Source organism: Oryctolagus cuniculus, chromosome 18 (genome assembly GCF_964237555.1).
Source record: "Oryctolagus cuniculus chromosome 18, mOryCun1.1, whole genome shotgun sequence".
NCBI classification, from domain to species: Eukaryota; Metazoa; Chordata; class Mammalia; order Lagomorpha; family Leporidae; genus Oryctolagus; species Oryctolagus cuniculus.
Genome location: NC_091449.1, coordinates 41277434 through 41299410, shown reverse-complemented (window position 1 = coordinate 41299410; position 21977 = coordinate 41277434). Strand labels below are relative to the sequence as shown.

The 21977-nt window shown below is 56.0% G+C and overlaps 1 protein-coding gene across 1 annotated transcript in view; it reads left to right on the top strand.

Moving 5' to 3' along the window:
* The window catches only part of KIFC3 (kinesin family member C3), a 76324-nt gene that overhangs the window by 4597 nt on the left and 49750 nt on the right, over positions 1–21977 (top strand). The window lies entirely within an intron of this gene.

The following is a 21977-nucleotide window of genomic DNA, read 5'->3' as shown; positions in this document are numbered from 1 at the left end:
GTAGCGTGAATTCCACCCTCCCTCCCGGCTTCTTTCTTCCCTGGTTTTGTCTTGTCTTTTCTTGTCTTGTCTTTTCTTTTCTTTTCTTTTCTTTTTAAGGTTTATTATTTGAGAGTCAGAGTTACAGATACAGAGAGGGAGAGACAGAGAGAGAGGTCTTCCATCCACTGGTTCACTCCCCAAACGGCCATAAAGGCCAGAGCTGGGCTGATCTGAAGCCAGGAGCCTGGAGCTTCTTCTGGGTCTCCCATGTGGGTGCAGGGGCCCAAGGACTTGGACCATCTTCCTCTGCCTTCCCAGGCCACAGCAGAGAGCTGGATAACATGAACCAGTGCCTATTGGGATGCTGGTGCCACAGGCTAAGGCTTAGTCTACTGCGCCACAGCACCGGCCCCTTTCCCAGGTTCCTATCACCCTTGCCCGCTCTCTGCGTGCCACTCTCCTCTTGTGCGTTGTCTTCTCCCTAAGGAGAAAGCAAGATCTAGCAGGTGCTGGGGCAGCACCAGCCCAGAGAAGCTTGCAAGTAAGAGGGTGCTTAAAAAAAAAAAAAAAAAAAACAGAAAACAAACAAACAAACAGGTGTGGCATTATTGCGTAGTGTGCTAAGCCTCCTCCTACAGCACCAGCATCCCATATAGGCACCGGTTCTAGTCCCGGCTGCTCCTCTTCCTATCCAGCTCTCTGCTATGGCCTGAGAAGGCAGTGGAGGATGACCTAAGTCCTTGGGCTCCTGCACCTGCATGGGAGACTCAGAAGAAGCTCCTGGCTCCTGGCTTCAGATGGGCCCAGCTCTGGCCATTGCGGCCAATTGGGGAGTGAACTAGTAGATAGAAGACCTTTCTCTCTGTCTCTCCCTGTCTCTGTAACTCTACCTCTCAAATAAATAAATAAAATCTTTTTTTTTTATTTGACAGGTAGAGTTATAGACAGTGAGAGAGAGAGAAAGTTCTTCCTTCCTTTGGTTCACTCCCCAAATGGCCGCTACGGCCAGTGCTGCGCCTATCCGAAGCCAGGAGCCAGGTGCCTCCTCCTGGTCTCCCATGTGGGTGCAAGGGCCCAAGCACTTGGGCCATCCTCCACTGCCCTCCCGGGCCACAGCAGAGAGCTGGACTGGAAAAGGAGCAACCAGGACTAGAACTGGCGCCCATATGGGATGCCGGCACCGCAGGAGGAGGATTAACCAAGTGAACCATGGCGGCGCCGGCCCCAATAAAATCTTTTAAAAGCTGAAAAATTGGAGCTCAAATATAAGTTTATTTTTAAACTTTTTCACTTATTAAATTATTTACTTTTATTTTATTGGCAGAGAGAGAGAGAGAGAGAGAGAGAGATCTTCCATTCATTTGTTCACTCCCCCAAAAATGCTTGCAACAGCCAGGACTGGGCCAGGAGCCAGGAACTGAACCCAGGTCTTCCACATGGGTGGCAGGGGCTCAAATATTTGAGCTCACATCTGCTGCCTCCCAGGGTGTGCATTAGCAGGGAACAGGATCCGGAGCAGAGACCGCACTCTGGTTTGGGATGCAGGCATCTTCATTGCTGTGGCCGATGCTTCCCCTCCCAACCCCTTAGAAGATAAGTTAATTTTGATGCAAAAGAAGAGAGAGAGAGAGAGAGAGAGAGAGAGAGAGAGACCCATGCGTAGTTGTTTCATGTGCATTTTCCATGAACTTGAAGTCTCCATGAATCTGCTGAAGCAGACATTGGAGAAAGGGGCGCGGTGTAAGTGGTGTTTTCCATGGTGCCTCTGGCCCCCTGGGGCAGGAGGGCTGCGGGGCTGGGGAGCAGCTAGGTGGCCTGGGGGCAGGCTGCTGCAGCTCCCCGGGGGAAGGCGATGGGGGGTAGTCGGGCCTGACATGCGTGCAGCGTGTAGGGCCTGCTGCACCTGCTAACAGCTGGGGTTCGAGGTAGGAGACAGCCCACATCAGGTTTCCGACTTGGGCTGCTGGGACCGTTTCCCCAGACAGGGAAGCCGGGCAGGACTAGATGTGGGAGGAGCAGGGGCCCGCCCCACGCGAGTCTTGGGTGATGGTCCCTGAAGCTGCCCGTGGAAAAGGATGGAGAGGAAAAGGAAAGCGCTTCCAATAGGAGAGAAGCTGTCCCGCTGGCAGACGAGCCGCTCAGGGGGATGAGATTTGACACTGGGGGAGGAAAAAGCCCACAGCTCGGTGCGAGGAAGTCTCCATCACGCTCGGGTCCCAGGCATTGAACAACAGTGTCCCCACATGCCTGCCTTTCAAGGCCCCAGCACATGTTTTAAGACAGATTTCTGCGGGTTGTAAAATAAAATGAAGAGAGCGATCGCGGGCGAGCCTCCAGTTGATAGGATTTGGGGGGAAGGAGTGCTTGAGTTACATTGGCAATGGACTTCAGCAATTTAGCGGAGGGTCCCCAGCACCCACAGTAAGGCTTCTTCCCCAGAGTGTGGCTGTGGGTTCGGGGGACGAGGCCCTGGGTGCACCCCCGCCCCTTTGCACCCTACTCCTTGGGCCTTGGTGGCATTTCCCTGGGAGCCCCGTCTCGCTGGTCATTTCCAGCAGGACCTCAGCGTGGCGCCTGGTGGGGGCCCTTTGTAGTTTGGTTTTCCCACCTGGAGGGCGCTCTCTGTGGCAAGCATCAGAGGCAGGAGTGCTTAGGAGCGAAGATGACGCGGCAATGCCTGGGAAGACAGGGATTCAGCCGAGCCCTGATCACTTGTAACCCCCCTGGGCTTCTGCAAAGGATTTGCCTTCTGGAAATCAGAAGCTGCACTTGCAGCCCATTCTGTCCCCCCCACCCCCACCCCGGGAAGTCACAGAAGCAATCTTTCCCACCTACAGATCTTCCCATCCCCCCAAAAATGATTCGCTGCCGCCCCTGTTTCTCCATGGAGTTGCGCTTTCCATGCACCGCCTTGTCTGCACACTTGGTGAGAGACTGGCGTGGCACCTCGCCCTTGAGAGAAACCACCGCCGCCGAGGGCAGGCCAGGCTGCAGTCAGGTGGCCAAGTCGGGAACTCCCTGGGCTGTGTTTAGTATTCCACGTGCGTCGTCCTCAGATCCAGCCAGGGGGCCGCGCACCTGGCAGGGCGGCTGAGTTCTGAACCTCCGAGGGTGCGGGGAGTTTGCAGCGGAGACGGCAGCGGCTGCTCTTGCAGGGGATGTATTGCTTGAGCTTGGGGATATACTCGCCCCCCTCCTTTGTGTTCTAGGCTTTTCGGCAGATGCGGCTTGTCTCTTGGGAAGGTACAAGGGGTCCTGCTGCCTTGATGGGTTGAAGCTAAGCTAGGCAGCCTCCTCACCCCACTCTCCTCCCCTTGAAACTGGCTCAGCAGCCAGTCGAGGGAACAGCCCATCAAGTGTCCTTGGACCTGGACCTGAGTCTGGGCCGGGCTCTGCCCTTCACCTGAGCCTTGGCAGCCCATCCCTGCAATGAGCAAGTTCGGGAGTATCGTCTCCTCCTCCACCTCTGCATAGCGATGCTGGCTCTGCCCACTGTAGGTGCTGAATCACAGGGTTCTCTGGGCACTGCCTGTTGTCGTTCATGTCCAGGGGTCGTCTGGGAGCAGTGTCTGGCCCCCCCCCCCCCCCCCGCCAAGTGAGGAGCACTGACAGGGGAAGCAGACACACCCCCTGCTCACACCTCCCTGAGGACATGGGTCTGCGCCTACCTGCCTGGAACAAATGCTGGGAAAATGAAAATGTCAATTAAACGGTTGCTATAGCAACTGGATCTCGTGTTCACGGCTGCATTTTCAGTGGGGTGGCACTGACATGATTTTTCCTGTAAAGTTGATTGAATTCCTCAGTTGCTGCTCCACTCCCCAACTCTGTCACCCTTTCAAAAAGTACGGCACTGGCCGGCGCCGCGGCTCACTAGGCTAATCCTCTGCCTTGCGGCGCCGGCACACCGGGTTCTAGTCCCGGTCAGGGCGCTGGATTCTGTCCCGGTTGCCCCTCTTCCAGGCCAGCCCTCTGTTGTGGCCAGGGAGTGCAGTGGAAGATGGCCCAAGTACTTGGGCCCTGCACCCCATGGGAGACCAGGATGAGTACCTGGCTCCTGCCTTCGGATCAGCGCGATGCGCGGGCTGCAGCTCGTCGGCCGCGGCGGCCATTGGAGGGTGAACCAATGGCAAAGGAAGACCTTTCTCTCTGTCTCTCTCTCTCTCTCACTGTCCACTCTGCCTGTCAAAAAAAAAAAAAAAAAAAAAGCACGGCACTGCGCACTCTGGATGTCAAGAGAGAAGCCGAGCTAATGATGCCTCTGAGAAAGGCTGGGGCGAGGGGCGGGTTTTGGTCTGGCAGGCAAGATGCCTGCATCTTCTATCCAGAGTGCCTGGGTTCAACTCCCAGCTCTGGCTGTGATGTAGGCAGGCAGAGAGGATTTGTAGGCTGGAGACCACAGCTTCGTCCTTCCCCCGTGGGATCGCACACCCCTACCTGCCCCCACCTGCATGCCCACCTGCCAATCAGACCACGTAACCACTCCCCTTTGGGAGTAAATAGAAGGCCCCGGGGCACGGTGGGCCCTTCCCTTGTTGCCCCGCATTGCACGCTTGCTCCACGTGGCTCCCGGCTGCTCTCTGCCTGGCATGGACCCAACTTAGCTTCTAGACTTCCTTCTCCCCTAAATAAAGCCCTCACTTTGCTGTGCATTTCTCTCACTGAATAAAACACTTAAAAACTTACCATGTCGCCTGGTCTGTTTGAGCTGATATTCAGAATTCTCTGAATAGACAAGCAAGAACCCTATCTAAAATTATTAATAAAGCTGGACGACATCTGCTCCCAGTTTCAGCTTTCTGCTCACGCAGATCCCGGGAGGCAGCAGCGGTGGCTCAAGTAATTGGATTCTTGCCACCCACACGGGAGACCTGGACGGAGCTCCCCGCTCCTGTCTGTGGGGCCCTTACAGGCATTTGGGAAGTGAACCCCAGGTAGGCGTGAGCTCTCTCTCGCTCTTGCTCTCGCTCTCTCTCCTGAGGTGGGAGCTGGAAGGATGTCTCTGCAGCAGGAGTGGGCATTTCTGTTTTCTTTTAGGGCCATTCCTGGGGCAGCTGCATGAGACAAAGGGAATTTGCAGCCTCAGACCCCAATTCCCTCTTGACTTTGGATGGACGAGCTCGCCACCCTTTGCGCCAGAGGCTGAGCTCTTGGTCAAGAGGAAACAATGCTCTTAGCCCCGCTGAGGGGCTCTGATGAGGATCAGGGGGGAAGAAACACCTCTGCCCATGTTTGCGCCCCCCAGGGGAGCGCCCTGGCGGTCAGGTTCAAGTAGAGGTGTTAATTCTCCTGGAGGGCAGCACATCCTGGGTTAGCAGCGGGGCCTGGCGTGGAAGCGTGGAGTTTTATTAGTAGGCTGCAACTTTGGTTAAATCACTCACCTCCCGTGTCCTTGTCTGAAATGGGGCTGACAAGCACCGTGCGTACCTGACTGTGTGCCTTCGGCTCGGCGAACGTGGAAGATCCGCCCCTCGCCTTTCCCTGCCTGCGTCCCTGCTGCTGTTGGACTTGCGCGGCTGCTTCAGCTTGCAGGAGGAGCTGGGCTATGTGGAATCCGCTCTCGTCTCCCCCACGGATAAGTGGGCTGACTGCGTTCTGAGATGTGTATTTGTTAGAGAAGTTTTCTCGCTTGTTGACAAAACCGTCTGATGAGATCAGCTCCCAGAGCACCGCCTCAGCTACCTCGCGTCCCCAGGCCGACAGGTGCTGCAGGCAGCCACCTCTCGCCCCTGCCTGTGCCCAGAACAAAACCAGGAACCTTCCCCTGCCCTCACTCGCAGGTTGGGTGGATGGCCCGGCCTGCAGGGAGCCAGCAGCCTTCGTGCTTTAGCAAGGAAAGCGCAACAACAACGCCTTTCCGCTGCTTTTTTCCCACCTGAATTTCCTATCACATCCAGGTGTCTCCCGCGGTTCCCAGCTCTGCCGCCTGGGGCAGCGGTGACAGCAAAGGCTCCAAAGGTGCTAATGAATGGCTTGGCTCCTGCAGAGTGAGACCCCCATAGGGAGCGCCCTTGCCCGTAGCTGCTACAGGATCTTTATTTTTACATACTTCCAAATTCTAAAGCTTTAAGAAAAGGATCTGTGTGAATATTTCCCCAAATTATGAATGAACCGTAGAATGGAGATAGCCTTTGTAATAATTTAAAAAATCATTATTATCGATCCACTGATTCACTTCCCAAATGCCTGCCACAGCTAGGGCTGGGCCAGGCCAAAACCAGGAGCCTGGAATTCCATCCAGGTCTCCCACGTGGGTGGCAGGGACCCAAGTACTTGGGCCGTCACCTGCTGCCTCCCAACAGGAAAGCGGATCAGAAGCAGAGGAGATGGGACTCGAACCAGCACCTTGACATGGGATGTGGGTGTCCCAAGTAATTTAACTACAGCATCACATGCCTTTCGCTTTTTTTTTTTTTAAGACTTTATTTATTCAGAAGGCAGAATGACAGAGAGAGAGGAGGGAGCCATCTTCCACCCACCGGCTCATTCTCCAGTATGGGATGTCGGCATTGCAAGCGGCTGCTTAACCTGCCGCATCACCCAGCCAGCCCCCTCAACCCTAATTTTCACTCCGATGTTTAACTAACAAGTATCAGGGAGTGCTGTTAGCTCAGGGACAAGCTGAGGTTTCCTAGGCTGCGAGCAGTTGAAATAAGGAGAGCTCCCCTGAGAAACGGCACGGAGAGATGATTTTCACAGATGGTAACCTTTAGCAATTTAAAAAAATCAATTTATCTGATAAACGTGTTCCTACACTACCGTTATGTGCATGACTTTAAAACCAGAGTGGTAAATGCGTTCTGTAGTGAACAGCATCCAACCAGGCCTGCAAAGGGGGCGACACTGCTCCCAGAACCACTGTTGGTGCCCTGGACTCTGACACCCAGCTCCCGGGGGGCGGTGATCTGCCATAAACGCCTTCCCCCCTCCTGATGGGGAGCTCACCGCAGTGGGGGGCAGGGGCTCTGATGCTGACAGCATGGGTGACCCCCTCTTGTGCCCTGGGGGTCGTTGAGGCTGCTCCCAGGCAGGGCGTGCCTGGGGCAGGAGGCCAGGACATGGGGGAAGTTGTCCGCATCAGCGCACCAGCTGCAGCAGGGGTGTGTAGGGCTCCGCCCGTGCGAGGGCCTCTCCCCTGCGTGCTGTGGTTAAGCTCCGCTCAGGAATTAGGGGAGGGGCTCCTGGTGGAGTTGGTGGGGAGCTTCCCTTGGGAGCCACCCCTACTTCCCACCACCCAACCTCATCTTGCCCAAGGAAAGGAGGAAACGAGGAACCACGGGGCTTAACAGTTTCATCAAAGAAAGGAAGAACCTGGCCGTGATGATGCTTCAGAAATCTCCCTTCTCCGGGGCTGGTGTCGTGGTGCAGCAGGTTAAACCACTGCTTGTGGCTCTGGGGCCCATGGGTGCTCTGGTTCCAGTGCTAGCTGCTCGGCTTCCGATCTAGCTCCCTGCTAAAGCGCCTGGGAAAGCAGCAGAAGATGGCCCAAGTGCTTGGGCCCTGCACCCACGTGGGAGACCCAGATGGAGCTCCTGGCCCCTGGTTTCAGCCTGGCCCAGCCCCTGCCATTGCGGCCCTCTAGGGAGAGAGCCAGCAGGTGGGAGGTTTCCCTCTCTCCTCTGCCACTCTGCCTTTCAAATGAAATGAATGAAACTAAAAACAAACAAACAAACAAACACTTCTGGAATAGCTGCCCACAAGGAGAAGCAGGGAAGCCTTAGGTGGGGGTTGGGAGGAGAGGTGATGGGAGAGGGCAGGGCTTTTCGTGGGGCCTTCTGGGGTTTTAAGAGGAATTCACAACGAGCTGTAATTTTAACATCTCTGTGGCAAGAGGCCACCAAAGGGTTTTGCTACCTGCCAGAAAAAGGTGTCAGTGGGTGATGTGTGGGAGAAGAAAGTTCTTTTAGCAAATTATCGGCCTCAGATTTTTAAAATGTTTAGAATTTATTTTATTTGAGAGAGAGAGAGAGAGAGAGAGAGATTGCATCTGCTGATTCACTTGCCAAATGTCCATAACAGCCAGGGCCGGGCCAGGCCAAAGCCAGGACCCAGGACTCAATCTAGGTTCCCAGATTCCAAGGTGCGGAGTGCAGGAGGATCTGGGCAGTGTGTCAGTGGACCAGAGGAAAGCCCAGGCCCTCAGTGCTGGCCAGCTGCATCGGCATGGTCGGGAGCTCCCCAGAAATGCAGATTCTCAGGCCCACCGTATTCCAACAGCAGCCCAGCCGATTCATGCGCACAGCGCAGTTTCAGAAGCACTTGCGGCTCCAGGAGCGCAGGACGGGAAAGGAGGGGCCATTGTGGGAGGAGGCCACCTCTCCCCCAGAGACTTCTAGAAAGCCTGAGAAACTCCCCTGCTGGGTCAGCAGGGTTCAGCCTGGCGGTTCTAGCGGGGCATCTCACCCTGCCGAGCTAAGGCATTGCTCACCTGCGCGGAACCCGGGCCTGCTGATGAGCCAGGCCTTTGTTCCAATTTCACGGTTTCTGCCTTGGGTTGTGCAACCCTCGGCTTGCAAGGCTCTGGTGTGGCGTAAGTCACCGAGTCGCTGGGGCTGAGGAGTTTCCGACCTGGTGACGCCTAATGGGAGGCGAGGCTTCTCTCTCATGAGCAACCCCCACCTCCCGTCCTGTGCCAGCTGTGCCCTCCCAGACCTGGCGACGGAAGGGGGCGTCCCCAGCTGCTGGCTTTACCACGTAGCCGGTGATTACTTCCAGCCCCTTCCCGTGGGGGGCGATGGTTGCTCTTGTTTGCATTTTAAGGCTGGGAAGACAGAGTCAGAGGAAGGCGGTTTCTCAAGGTCACACTGAGGTGGGAAATCTCAAGGGAGCTCCTGAGCTGGAGGCCACACCTCCCCGTTCCCACAGCAAACTACGCGGCAGGATGGGGACCCTAAGCCAGGTCTGTGGGCCTCCACAGCCAACGCCCTCTGTCCCTGGACTGTCCAAGGCAGAATGCCCACAGAGCAGGCTGGCGCTCGCCTTCTTTCGGGCGAGGAAGAAAAGCTGGAATGTGTTCCCAGTGATCCCGGTCCCTCTTAGGCACCTCCCGGCTCTGGCTCCGGCTCCGGCTCCGGCTCCGGGGCAAGCACCTCCCCAGGCTCCACTGGCCTTCACCTTCCCCCTGTGAATGACCTGGGTCTGCAATGAGCTCCTCTGCCCAGGTGGCTTCCTGGAAGGCCAGGGACTGAGGCTGTGGCCAGCGGGTGAGCGCCGTGGCTGAGTGGCGGTGTGGGCAGCACACCACAGGTGCAGACTCCACCACAGGTGCAGACTCCGCAGCCCTGAGGTTGCCCCAGGCGGCTCCTTTCACGCTGGGGAGGGGTTGGAAGGTTCTTTGACAGACATAGCCTTGGAGGAGCAGCAGATCTGGGTTCAAGTCCTGCTTCCTCAGGGCGGCACGCGGATGTCCTTGAGCCCTGGGCACTTTTGCCATTGTGAGCCTTTTCCTCCAGGGGAGAGGAAATTTAAAAATATACTTTTACTGCTACGTTGGTATAAAGAGGAATAGCTTCATGTTTTATAGGAAATACTTTCTTTGCCCTAAACATTCATTTTCCCCCTTCTCTCTGTAAGTAAAATGAAAGCATTTTCAGGAGTCCCTAAAAGTATTCTGGGTCCCAGGCGCTATGCCTCTTGCACCTGCTGGAAAAGCTGGCCTGTGATGTGATGGCCTTGAGCAAATGGACTGAATTTTTTGAGCCTCAGTTTTCTCTCCTGTAAAATGGGTATAGCATCCGTGTCTGCTCTAATCACAGCAGAGTAGCTGGCACAGGGCTGGGTCGGTGACTCCAGGTGTTGAGTTATCGCTCAGTCAGGGACGCCATCACCCGGCGCAGTGTGAGGGCCGCTTCTCATGCGCTTACTGAAAGGCTGCTAGGCGCGAGGGTCCTGCCACCAGCGCCGCTGTCTGCTCCTGCAACAGAGTCGGTAGGGCCAGGAGGCTGGTCGGGGCCTGCCCAGGCCTGTGGAGGGCTGGATCCGTCAGGGCAGAGCCGGGTAGAGGAGCCGGGATCGGGCCCCACGCAGGCTGTCTCTTTAGAGCCGCCGCCCTCGGGGAAGTGAGACAAGCAGGTCTCCTTGGCAAAGACTCCGCCACGACCGCTCTCCCTCCCGCCGCCCACGCTGCCTCTCTGGCCTTTCCCTCCCACTCCCGGCCACGTCTACACGTGGGCTGCCACGTGCAGCGCCCGGGAGGGACTGGCCTTAAAGACAGCCCAGGCCCGGGCCGACTCTCGCCGCTGCCCTTGGCCAGCTGCCTGCTGGGGGCCGCAGCAAAGGGGACAAGAGATGACGTGGGACAGACGAGGGCGGGAACGTGAAGCTTCCCCATCCTCCCTGCTGGAGGCTGCAGGGCCAGGCGGTGAGCTCCTGGGCCACCTCGACCCCAGGCCTACCCCCCACCCACAGTGATGCTGGACAAGTGGACAAGTGCTCACCCTGCCCGCACGTCTGCTTCCTCATCTGGACCGTGGCAGCCTCCCCTGCAGGCTGTGTGGGGAGAAGCAGATCAGTGAACACATCCAGGCGCTTCAGCCGGCACCTGGCATCCAGTGAGCGCTCAGTGGATGGTGCACACACCCACCCACACACACACATACACGCCACAGTGACTTTAGTCTTGAGATGGAACCTTCTAGAACCGCCATGGGGTGTTCTCAGCTCCTTCTGTGATGGGATGGCTGGGTGCAGGTTCTTGCCTCCCATGCAGGAATGGAGGAATTGAATTTATGCACAAAGGAAAAGCCCACACTTGAGTGAACTACGTGTAACAGGATAATCCCTTATATGATGCGGAGGCACGGCAGGTGGCGTGTGGGCCTGGGCTTGGTTAGTGTAGGGGCAGCATCTTAGAGTGGAGTTTGAGTACTGCCCACTTCCTTGCCACTTTAGACCTCTTGGATGTGCTGCACACCCGGGCATGATGGGAACAGGAGTGTCAGCCAAGGCACTGCTATTATCTTTTATTACAGTGTTGTTATAATGGGCTATGTGTCATGGTGGGGTTGCAGAAGGCGCCGTGTTGGCTATTATCAGCCAGCTCCTGTTCTGGACAGTGACTGCCTGGAAACAGGGGGCTTCTTCGGCATAAAGCAGGCAGGGTGTCGAGTCGTGGGCGTCCTGCCTGCCTGGCCGGGGAATGAGAATCCCTCGCTGTTGAGCTAGAGGTCCCAGTGAGGGACTGGAGCTTCCTCTCCAGTCATTGGTAACTGGCTGGAATCCCTGCCTGACCACTGCCCTGATAGGAAACTGTTGGATTCTGTAGGAGAGACATTTGACAGGTAGGTGTGAGAATACCTGGGTCAGAAAGGGGCAGGAGGAAGAGCCATGTCAGAGAAGGGAGAGCACTTAAAAAAAAAAAGTTGATTGATTTGTTTGTTTATTTGAAAGGCAGTTACAGAGAAAGAGAGGGAGAGAGGTCTTCCATCCACTGGTTCACGCCCCAAATGGCCGCACTGGCCACCGCTGGGCCAGGCTGAAGCAGGAGCCAGGAGCTTCATCCAGGTCTCCTACACGGCTGGCAGGGGCCCATTGGTCATCTTGCACTGCTTTCCCAGTTGCATCAGGAGGGAGCAGGGAGAAGGGAAGTGGAACAGCTGGGACTCGGATATGGGGTGGCAGCATCGCAGGCAGCACCTCATCCCACTGCGCCCCAGCACTAGCCCCAGGAAGAGCACCTGCTACTGCTTCCCGCTTGGAGGAAGCCAAGAGACTTCCCTTCCAAAATTGTGGAGCCGCTTGGCTAAATCATAAACTCTTGTGGCATCTTCTTCCATAAGCTGCTAAGGTAAGTGCAGCAGGCTTCCTTAAGCACTGCAGGTGGCCGACCAGAGGCCAGTGTGACGTCCAAAACGTCACATAGCTGGGGATCCAAACCATCTCGTCATCACTCTGTGACGGAACAACGGATGATGTGCTGAGCAAAAGCCCCAAGTCAGCCAATACACAAGGCAGAAACAGGGCCTCAGGCTCCGGGCACTCGTGCAGGCCAGAGGACCATTTGGAGTCTGAGTGGTGACACCTGGCCTTTCCCCCGTTTTAAGACTCTAGCCAAGGGGATAAGTTTGGCCTCTTGAGTCGAGGTGTTGGGAGGTAATGCCTGGGCTTCCACCACTTGTGCCGTGTCCTGCCTTTCTAACCCCTGCCTTCCTGGAACCGCTACCACCGGTGAGCCATTCGGCATCCGGGTTTCCCAGGGATTTGCCCGTAGACACAGCATCTCCATAGAACGAGCTGCGTTCCGTATCTGCAGATGGCAGGAGGGCAGCTGGACCGGGTCATGCTCTGAGAGGTCCCGCTGGTGAATCTGCTGTTTGGAACGGTGTCTCCTGTGAGCCACTGGTGTCCTTTAACCTCTAGACCCCTTATACGTGGTGCGGAGTCGGAACAGCAAGAGGCTGGCCCAAAGTCAGTTTGGTGGCTTCCTCAGCCAAAGGCGTGGTAGCAGCACCCACTTCTGGGCAGCCAGGCCGTCCTGCGGCCATGGGGTCCAGCTGTGTAGCGGGCCACTGTCATGGAATTGGATCCAGTTTTGGGGTGAGTACCTCAGGGCTCTTCCTTGTCTTCCTGCTACAAACAGGTGAAGGACTTCTCTAAATTAGGAATCCCTCGTGCAGGGCCATGGTCAGCAGGCCTTTGGTCTCTTGAAAGTCCTTGTGTTGTTTCCCTGGTAGGGACCCTGGCCAGGCCTCTGGTGGCGGAAGATAGAGATTGGATTGTAGGGTGGAGGTGGGGGCTCATAGGAGGTGGAAGAGAGTCAGTGGAGAGAGCAGACATGGTTGGGTCAAAGAGGAGTTTGTCTGTACCGCGTCGGAACGAAGTGGAGAAGGAGAGAGACGCAGAACAAAACCAAGGCTCTAAGTGCAATGGGAGAAAGCCGCTCTGGCCAATTTCTGGGTGGGCTTTCACCTCCTGGCTGGCTCGCCACAGATGTCATCCATTGACTGGGTCCAGGTTCTTGTCTCCAATGCAGGAAGGAATTCAAAGATGAAACATGTCAGGAATAGGATTTATTTGCAAAGTGAAGTTCACACCTGAGAAGGAGTGCCTACTCAAGGGTGAGCTGTACCCAACAGGGTCCAGGGCCATCCCTTTGTATGACCTGGAGGGGTGGAGTTTCCAGATGGCGTTTGAGTGTCACCCATTTTCTTGCTTTTCTGGAAGTCTCAGAAATGTCATGTGTCAGGTGCATGATGGGAGTAGGAGTGACAGCTATGGTGATTTTATTAGATGACTTTATAATGGGCTCTGGTCATCACAGGGAAGCTGTCAGCAACTAGGTTTGTTATGTGCAGTCAGCACTGGCTGTGGGCAATGGTTTTGTGGAAATAATGGTTTCCTGCAGCACAGAGTGGGGAGCCGGGGCGGAGGAGGCGAGGTGGTGGAGGGGGCTGGGACCACAGCTTCTCCTCTTTGCTGTCACTTCCTCCTTGTCTACATCATTCCCCCCACATTCCTGGGGAGGACAGAGGAGTTTCTGGTCTGGTGGCTTTGTGGTTGCTAAAACCCAAGCTGATGACATCTCAACCTGGAAACATGGCCGTGCCAGGGACGCGGTGGCCCTGAGAGACACCATCATGTGCTTAGCAGGCAGTGTGAGGTCCGGAGAGAGTCTGAGCTCTGGCACCTGGGAGGGGAGGAGGTTACAGGTGCTAAGCGTCTCCCACATACCGGGTGCCAGGTGGCTTCTTGTCCTGGCTCTGGGTCTGCGGCACTGTGGTGCAGCTCTATCCCATGATCACATGATGGCCCTCGCCTCTTGCCACATCTTCATGGTGGACAGTGCTCAGACTCAGAGCCAAGCGGATGCCAAGGGGTGGATCCCCAGGGCTCGGAAGCCAGACCCTGAGCTGGCACAGGTCTGGCCAGTCACAGGTTGTCGGCAGCTCCTCTCCTTTTCACATGTCTCTTGTGGAGTCTCTAGAGTCTCGTGTAGACCCTGAGTGAGAGAGAACGGGGGCTGTGTCTTCACAGTGCTTTCTAGAAGCACCCGGTGTGAACCTGGGGCCCTCCTGGCTTCTGCTGTGAAATATTAATGTCTCACTGGGCGTGTGAGCTCTGCAGCCCTCTCTGAGCAGGCTCTGGTTTCAGTCCCGAGGCAGCAGCTGTCGGCAGGGTCCACAGCTCAGACCAGGGCGCCGGGGCCCCGCGAGCCGTGGCAGGGAGCAGCGTTGGGCCACAGCCGCCTCCTGGGAGATCCAGGCCAAGGAGCACCGTGGTGCTGAGAGGTATGTACCTTGGCGGTGGAGCGTGGGAAAGAATTTGACTTCTGGAATTGCAACTGAACTGTGCCGAGTGTGACAGCAGGACAGACGGGCAGCTTCCTGTATGATGACACACACACACGCAGATACACATGGACACTGGCACACACATGTGGACACACAGACACACGCACACACAGGTACAGGAGTGATGGTTGATCCAAATTCCCCACACACGTTCCATTGCCCTCTACCGAGACTTCTTCAGGTGGATCTGGGAGCTTCCATCCAGACACTGAACAGGGAAGGATCGCATGGATTTTTTTCCTTAGAGAACGGATTCTTATTTTCCGCCAGATTGTCCAAGGGGTGCTGTTTCCTACGTCAGACTTGCAGTGGCAGTACTTGCGGCTCTGTTTCTAGGAATCTTGTCAGAGGCCTGGTATCTCTTCTCCTAACTAGTTGGGGCCAGCAGTGTTGAAGATTCAGGATCTTTTTTTTTCTGACTTTGGAATATTTGCATCGACATAGAGATCTCTTAGGGATGGGGCCAGGTCTAACAGGAGATTTATTGAAGTTTCAGATGCACCTTCCCCGCAGAACCTGACAGTGACCTCATGCAGCATTTGTAGTGCACCTGCGTTTTGACTGTGACCTGTGACAGGAGGCCAGGTGTGGAATTTTCCACCTGTGGCGTCCTGTCCAAGGACAAGGTTCCGATTTCAGATGTTCAGATTAGCGACGCTCCACCTGTACTACCTGTAAGTGAAAGCAAAGATCCGGGCACCGGAGCATTCCTGGAAGCACCGTGGTTGCCGTAGGGGACCGCCGGAACCCGCCGGCAGCCTCAAACTTGGAAGGAAGCCCACGGCCAGGACCAAGTCTGCATGTGTGCTGTGGGGGACTCTGCACTGGCAGGGGGTGTGGAAAGCAAAGTCTGGCTGCTGTGTGAACCGTGCTGACATGCGTGGGCCAGCCTGCGGCATTTTTGCGTGTGTGGGCTTATGGGAGACCGCTTTGAAAAGCTCGTGGCATGTGGAATTTCAGACGATGTTTATTATTTATAATATATGTTATATTATTTATATATGTTATATTATTTATATTTATATTTATAAATCTAGTATAAAAAACTTTGAAATACAGGCATAGATTTTTCATAGTATGTGTTTTAAACGTTTTTATTTATTTTATTATTTGAAAGGCAGAGAGACACAGAAAGGGGGAGAGGGAGAGGGAGAAGGAGAGGGAGAGGAAAAGGGAGAGGGAGAGGGAAACGGAAACTCCCACCTGCTGGTTCCCTCCCCAAATGCCCACCAATAGCTAGGGAGCTGGAACTCCCATGTGGGTGGTAGGGACCCAAGTACTTGAGCCCTCACCTGCTGCCTCCCAGGGTGCGCATCTGCAGGAGGCTGGAATTGGGAGTGGAGCCAAGACTGGAACCAGGCTCCCTGACATGGGATGCAGGCACCCCAAGGAGTCTCTCTCTCTCTCTCTCTCTCTCTCTCTCTCTCTTTCTCTTTCTCTTTCTCTCTCTCTCTCTCTCTAAAGATTTATTTATTTATTTGAGAGGCAGAGTTACAGAGAGGCAGAAGCGGGGGTGAGGGTCTTCCATCTGCCGGTTCACTCCTCAATTGGCTGCAACAGCCGGAGCCGCGCCAATCCAGAGCCAGGAGCCAGGAGCCAGGAGCTTCTCCTGTCTCCCGCGCGGGTGCAGGGCCCGAGCACTGGGGCCATCCTCCACTGCACTCCCGGGCCACAGCAGAGACCAGGCAGTCTTAAACGCCGTGCCCAATGCCTGCCCCACATTTTCCGCGGACATTCTGAAAACACTTTGTATGCGGAGACGACATCAGGATGGACCCAGCAGCCGCTGGTCGCAGTGCTGGTCTCAGAGGAGGGGCAGGAGGACAGAGGTCGCGGCTGGCGGGGGATGTACTTTCCAAGCGGAGTTTGTGTTGTTGAAACCTGAATGCCTTAAAAGCAGTCGAACAAGAAAACCACCCCACAGGGCGATGCACGGATGGCTTTCAGAAACGCCTAAGCTGAGGAAGGCATGTGCAAGGCATGTGCGGAGCTGAGCAGAGGCTGAAGCAGGGGCAGCTAATTTGGGTGGGCAGCTGCCACTCGTCTAAATTAAGAAGGTGGCCAGGGCCAAGGCCTGACTCACAGCTGGCCCCTCCGCGGCCGCCGAGCCAAGCGGGGCGGCGTCCTCGCGCGGCGTCTAATAGCCTGCAGCACGCGAGCTCGCAGCCTCCTGTAATCACCTGCGGCTGGGCTTTCATGGGTGCAGCTCAAAGCGTGCACGCAAACCTCGCTGGCCTCCGCGGAGTCCTTTGAGGCCGGGGACAAGCCAGAGCCTTGCTATTGCACAGAGGCCTCTGTGTCCGCGGGAGAGGGCACGAAAGGAGGGGACTGGACCGTGACTCACGAGAAAGGACTGCGCTACCTCTCCTGGCCTCACGCAGGTGCAGACTCAACCCCTGCCAGGTCACAGGAGGGAGGGCCCCAGGGAGGGCACCTGTGTGGCACAGAAGCCCTCGGGCTGGGCCAGCACCTGCCAGGCGGGCGGGGCTGGGGCGAGCTGTGAAGTGCCCTGTTGCTGTCCCTCCGGCCTTCACGTCGGGTTCCGGCTGTGGGGATGCATGAGTAGGCTTGGGATGCGGGTTAGCTATTTGCCTGAGGCTCGGGGAGGGGGTGCGGTCAAGGATGCCCGTGCTGCCCAGAGGGCCCTGGCCTAGCAAAGGGCAGCTCAAGAGCATGGAAACCTTGTCCTCTGTATGGAGTGTGCTATTTTACCCGGAAGTCACCAGCCCCACTCTTGCTGGGTGGCTGAGCTGTCCGGTCTGCCCTTGACCCACTCATTGCAACCCTGCCCCTGGCTGAAGGGCAGGGAACCTCACTGGCCCAATGAGGCCACGGTGGCCCCATCTACAAGGTCCCCCGGAAGCGGGGTGACCCATCACCTCACTTGCCCGGGGCTGGAGGGTTCTCCAGGATGTGAGACTTTCAGTGCTCAAACCTGGTCAGTCCAGGCAGACCCAGAGGGCGCATCACTCTCCTTGGAAGCTGCTGTCAGAGGGACATCTCCCCCCATGGGGAAAAGCTCCCTGCTGTGGCCTGGGAAAGCAGTGGAAGGTGGCCCAAGTGCTTGGGAGACCCAGATGGAGTTTCTGGCCTAGCCCCAGTTGTGGGCATTTGGGGAGTGAACCAGTAGATGGAAGGCCCCACCCCTGTAACTCTACCTTTCAAATAAATAAGGAAATGTTTTTTAAAAAGGAGTGAGATGTAGACATAGAGCTCCTTTAGTGTCAGATACCTCAGGTGTGTTTCCTAAAAGCAAGGGCTAGGCCAGTGCCGCAGCTCACTTGGCTAATCCTCCGCCTGCGGCGCCGGCACCCCGGGTTCTAGGCCCAGTTGGGGCACTGGATTCTGTTCCGGTTGCTCCTCTTCCAGTCCAGCTCTCTGCTGTGGCCCGGGAGTGCAGTGGAGGATGGCCCAAGTGCTTGGGGCCTGCACCCGCATGGGAGACCAGGAGAAGCACCTGGATCCTGGCTTCAGATCAGTGCAGCGCCAGCTGTAGCGGCCATTTGGGGGGTGAACCAACGGAAGGAAGACCTTTCTCTCTGTCTCTCTCTCACTGTCTATAACTCTATCTGTCAAAAAAAAAAAAAAAAAAAAAAAAAAAAAAAAAGCAAGGGATAGTCTTGTCTCGCCAGTGTACAGGGATGGGGAATTCGTGTTGAAACAGCACTGCTGTCTGCCTACCAGGCACTACTGGGATTTTGTCAGCCGCCCTTTGTGACAAGAGGAAACCCGAGTGCAGTGCCGCGTTCAGCTGTTTGTCTCTGTGGTCTCCTGCCCTCTGGAACAGCCCCTACATGTCTCTGTGCTTCCAGGACCTTAACATTTCCTAGAGGCCAGGCCAGTCAGTTTGCAGAATGAGGGACCCTTCCACAGCGCCATTAACTGCTCCTTGATAAGTGTACCTATCATGTGTTGAGCACCTATTGTGTTCCATGTTGTCCGTGGACATTGTCTCATTACTTTTTTTTTTTTTTTAATTTTTTGACAGGCAGAGTGGACAGTGAGAGAGAGAGACAGAGAGAAAGGTCTTTCTTTGCCGTTGATTCATCCTCCAATGGCCAGCACACCGCGTTGATCCGATGGCAGGAGCCAGGTACTTATCCTGGTCTCCCATGGGGTGCAGGGCCCAAGGACTTGTGCCATCCTCCACTGCACTCCCTGGCCACAGCAGAGAGCTGGCCTGGAAGAGGGGCAACTGGGACAGAATCCGGCTCCCTGACTGGGACTAGAACCCCGTGTGCCAGCGCCGCAAGGCGGAGGATTAGCCTAGTGAGCCACGGCGCCTGCTCTCATTACTTCTTCAATATATCCTTAGAAAAAAAAGATTTATTGGGGCCGGCACTATGGTATAGCAGGTAAGGCCGCTGCCTGCAGTGCCAGTATCCCGTATGGGCACTGGTTCTAGTCCCAGCTGCTCCACTTCTGATCCAGCTCTCTGCCATGGCCTGGGAAAGCAGTGGAAGATGGCCCAAGTCCTTGGGTCCCTGCACCTGTGTGGGAGACCTGGAAGAAACTGCTGGCTCCTGGCTTTGGACCAGCACAGCTCCAGCCATTGCGGCCATTTGAACCAGCGGATGGAAGACCTCTTTTTCTGTTTCTCTCTGCCTCTCCTTCTCTCTCTGTGTAAAAAAAGATTTATTTATTTGAAAGGCAGAGTTGCAGAGAGGCAGAGACAGAGAGAGATTGGGAGTTCTTCCATCTGCTGGTTCACTCCCCAAATGGCCACAATGGCCAGGACTGTGTTGATCTGAAGCCAAGAATCAGAAGCTTCTCCAAAATCTCCCAGGCAGGTGCAGGGGCCCAAGGACTTGGGCCATCTTCTACTGCTCTCCCAGGCCATAGCAGAGAGTTGGATTGGAAGTGGAGCAGCCAGGACTCGAACCGGTGCCCATATGGAATGGTGGCATGGCTGGTGGAGGCTTTACCCGCTACACCACAGCACTGGCCCCAAAAGCTCCTTTTTTTTTTTTTTTTTTTTTTTTGACAGGCAGAGTGGACAGTGAGAGAGAGAGACAGAGAGAAAGGTCTTCCTTTGCCGTTGGTTCACCCTCCAATGGCCGCCGCGGCCAGCGCGCTGCGGCCGGCGCACCGCGCTGATCCGATGGCAGGAGCCAGGAGCCAGGTGCTTTTCCTGGTCTCCCATGGGGTGCAGGGCCCAAGCACCTGGGCCATCCTCCACTGCACTCCCTGGCCACAGCAGAGAGCTGGCCTGGAAGAGGGGCAACCGGGACAGAATCCGGCGCCCCGACCGGGACTAGAACCCGGTGTGCCGGCGCCGCTAGGCGGAGGATTAGCCTAGTGAGCCGCGGCGCCGGCAAAAGCTCCTTTTTTAAGCTTACTTTGTACAGTATCTCCCTTCCTCTCTCCCTCCTTCCCTCACTCCCTCCTTCCTTTCCTCCTCCCCTCTTTCATTGGGAAGGCAGAGACAGAGAGAGATCTTCCATCTCTGGTTAACTGCCCAGATGACCACAACAGCCAGGGCTGGGGCAAACCAAAGCCAGGAGCCTGCAATTCAATCCAGGTCTCCCACATGGATGGCAGGGACCCGGGTGCTCTCCCAGGGTGCGCGTCAGTGGGATGCGAATCAGGGTGGAGGGGTGGGGACTTCACCCTGGCACTCGGCTGTGGCACCCAGACGCCCCGGGCCCCTCATAACCACCAGCCCAGACGCCCGCCTCTCCTCTGTGACTTCCTGAGGACAAGGGACACAGGACAGAGTAGGCTCAGGAGGTCACGAGACTTGCCTAAGCGTGCAACCAGTGGCCCCGGATTTTAACTCCAGAGTGTGTTTCGGTTTTTTTCTCCCATAATAAAGATTGATTAATTTGAGAGGCAAAGCAAGGGAGAAAGAGAGACAGAGAGCTCTTCCATTCGCTGGTTCACTCCTGAATTGCCTGCAACAGCCAAGGCCGGGCCAGGCAGAAGCCAGGAGCCTGGAACTCCTTCTGGGCCTCCCACGGGGGGCAGGAGTTCAAGTACTCAGGGTATCCTCTGCTGCCTTCCCAGGCGCATGAGCAGGAGTCTGGAAGGGACGCGGCGGCAGGTCCTGATCGCAGGCACTGTAGAACGGGATGCTGGCATCGCAAGCAGGGGCTTAACCCCCTGGCCCAGAGCCTGGCCCAGACCTCGTGGTCTGACCCACTGGGCTGTCTGTCGTGCCCGGGGAGAATATTCCTGGAGTTTGATGTGCAAGTCGTGTTTCTTGTGCCCTCTGCAGCTCTGAGGTCAGCAGTCTGGTGCTAACGTCCCCAGCTGTGGCTGAGGGAGATAAAGAGGCTGACCTTTGGGTTTGCCCAGGTCTCCAAGAGATAAGGAGGCCATTTGGCTTTCAGCACTTAGAGAGAGTGCCGGCAAAAGGGCCCAGAGGGTCACAGGGTGAAAATCCACCTCCGAGTCTCAGGACCTTTGCCCTTGATCCGAGTCCGTCACCAGGGCCGGGGCAGGACGTGGCCTAAGGAACCCTGCCCTGGTCTCTGTGGCAGTGGCTGTAGCTGCAGCAGCAGAGAGTGGCTTGCTTCCTCTTCCTGCTTTCTGACCCTGCCCCAAGCTGCGGCCACCCCTCCTCCAGGAAGGCCTCCTGGCTTGAGGCCCAGCCACTGTCCTCACCACATCCCAGTCTTTTCTCAGGCTTTAGGCCATCTACCTGTGACTGCATCCTTACAGAATTCATTCATCCTCGTATGTAGTGAGTAGCCACTGAGAACTTTGTACCTGCAAGCCACCGTGCTGGGTGCTGGGTGCTGGGTGCTGGGTGCTGGGGTCAGCAGGGATGAGACAAAGTCCTCGCCTTCATGAGTGAAATGCACAGAGGAGCAAATGCTAACTAAACAGGGATGGGTGTTGTGGTGTCACCGATTAAGCCGCTGCTGTGGGGCCTGATCCCATATGGAAATGCCAGTTCCAGGCCTGCTTCTAGTCCAGCTCCCTGCACATGTGCCTGGGAAGGCAGTAGAAGATGGCCTGACGCCAGTGCTGTGGCACAGTAAGTTAATCCTCTGCCTGTGGCACCCGGCATCCCATTTGGGCACCAATTCTAGTCCTGGCTGTTCCTTTTCCGATCCAGCTCTCTGCTGTGGCCTGGGAAAGCAGTAGAAGATGGCCCAGGTCCTTGGGCCCCTGTACCCACAAAGGAGACCTGGAAGAAGCTCCTGGCTCCTGGCTTCGGATCAGTCAGCTCCATCCGTTAGGCTACTTGGGAAGTAAATCAGCGGAGGGAGGACCTTTCTCTCCATCTCTCCCTCTCACTGTCTGTAACTCTGCCTATCAAATAAATAAATAAAATCTAAAAAAAGAAAGAGAAAAAAGATGGCCCAAGTCCTTGGGTCCCTGCCACCCACGTGGGAGACCCAGATGGAGTTCCAGACTCCTGGCTTGAGCCTGGCCCAGCCTTGATTGTTACAGCTGGGGAGTGAATCAGCAGGCAGAAGATGGGATCTCTCTATCTTAATCTCTATCTCTACCTTTCTCTTTCCCTTTCTCTGTCTCTCTGCCCTTATAATAAATAAATAGGGGCTGGTGCTATGTTCAAGTGAGATTAAGCCGCTGCAGCACCGGCATCCTGTATGGGCTCCAGTTCAAGTCCTGGCTGCCCCGCTTCTGATCCAGCTCCCTGCTGATGGCCTGGGAAAGCAGCAGGGGACGGTCCAAATGCTTGGGCCCCTGTACCCACGTGGGAGACCCAGAAGAAGGCTTCAACCTGACCCAGCC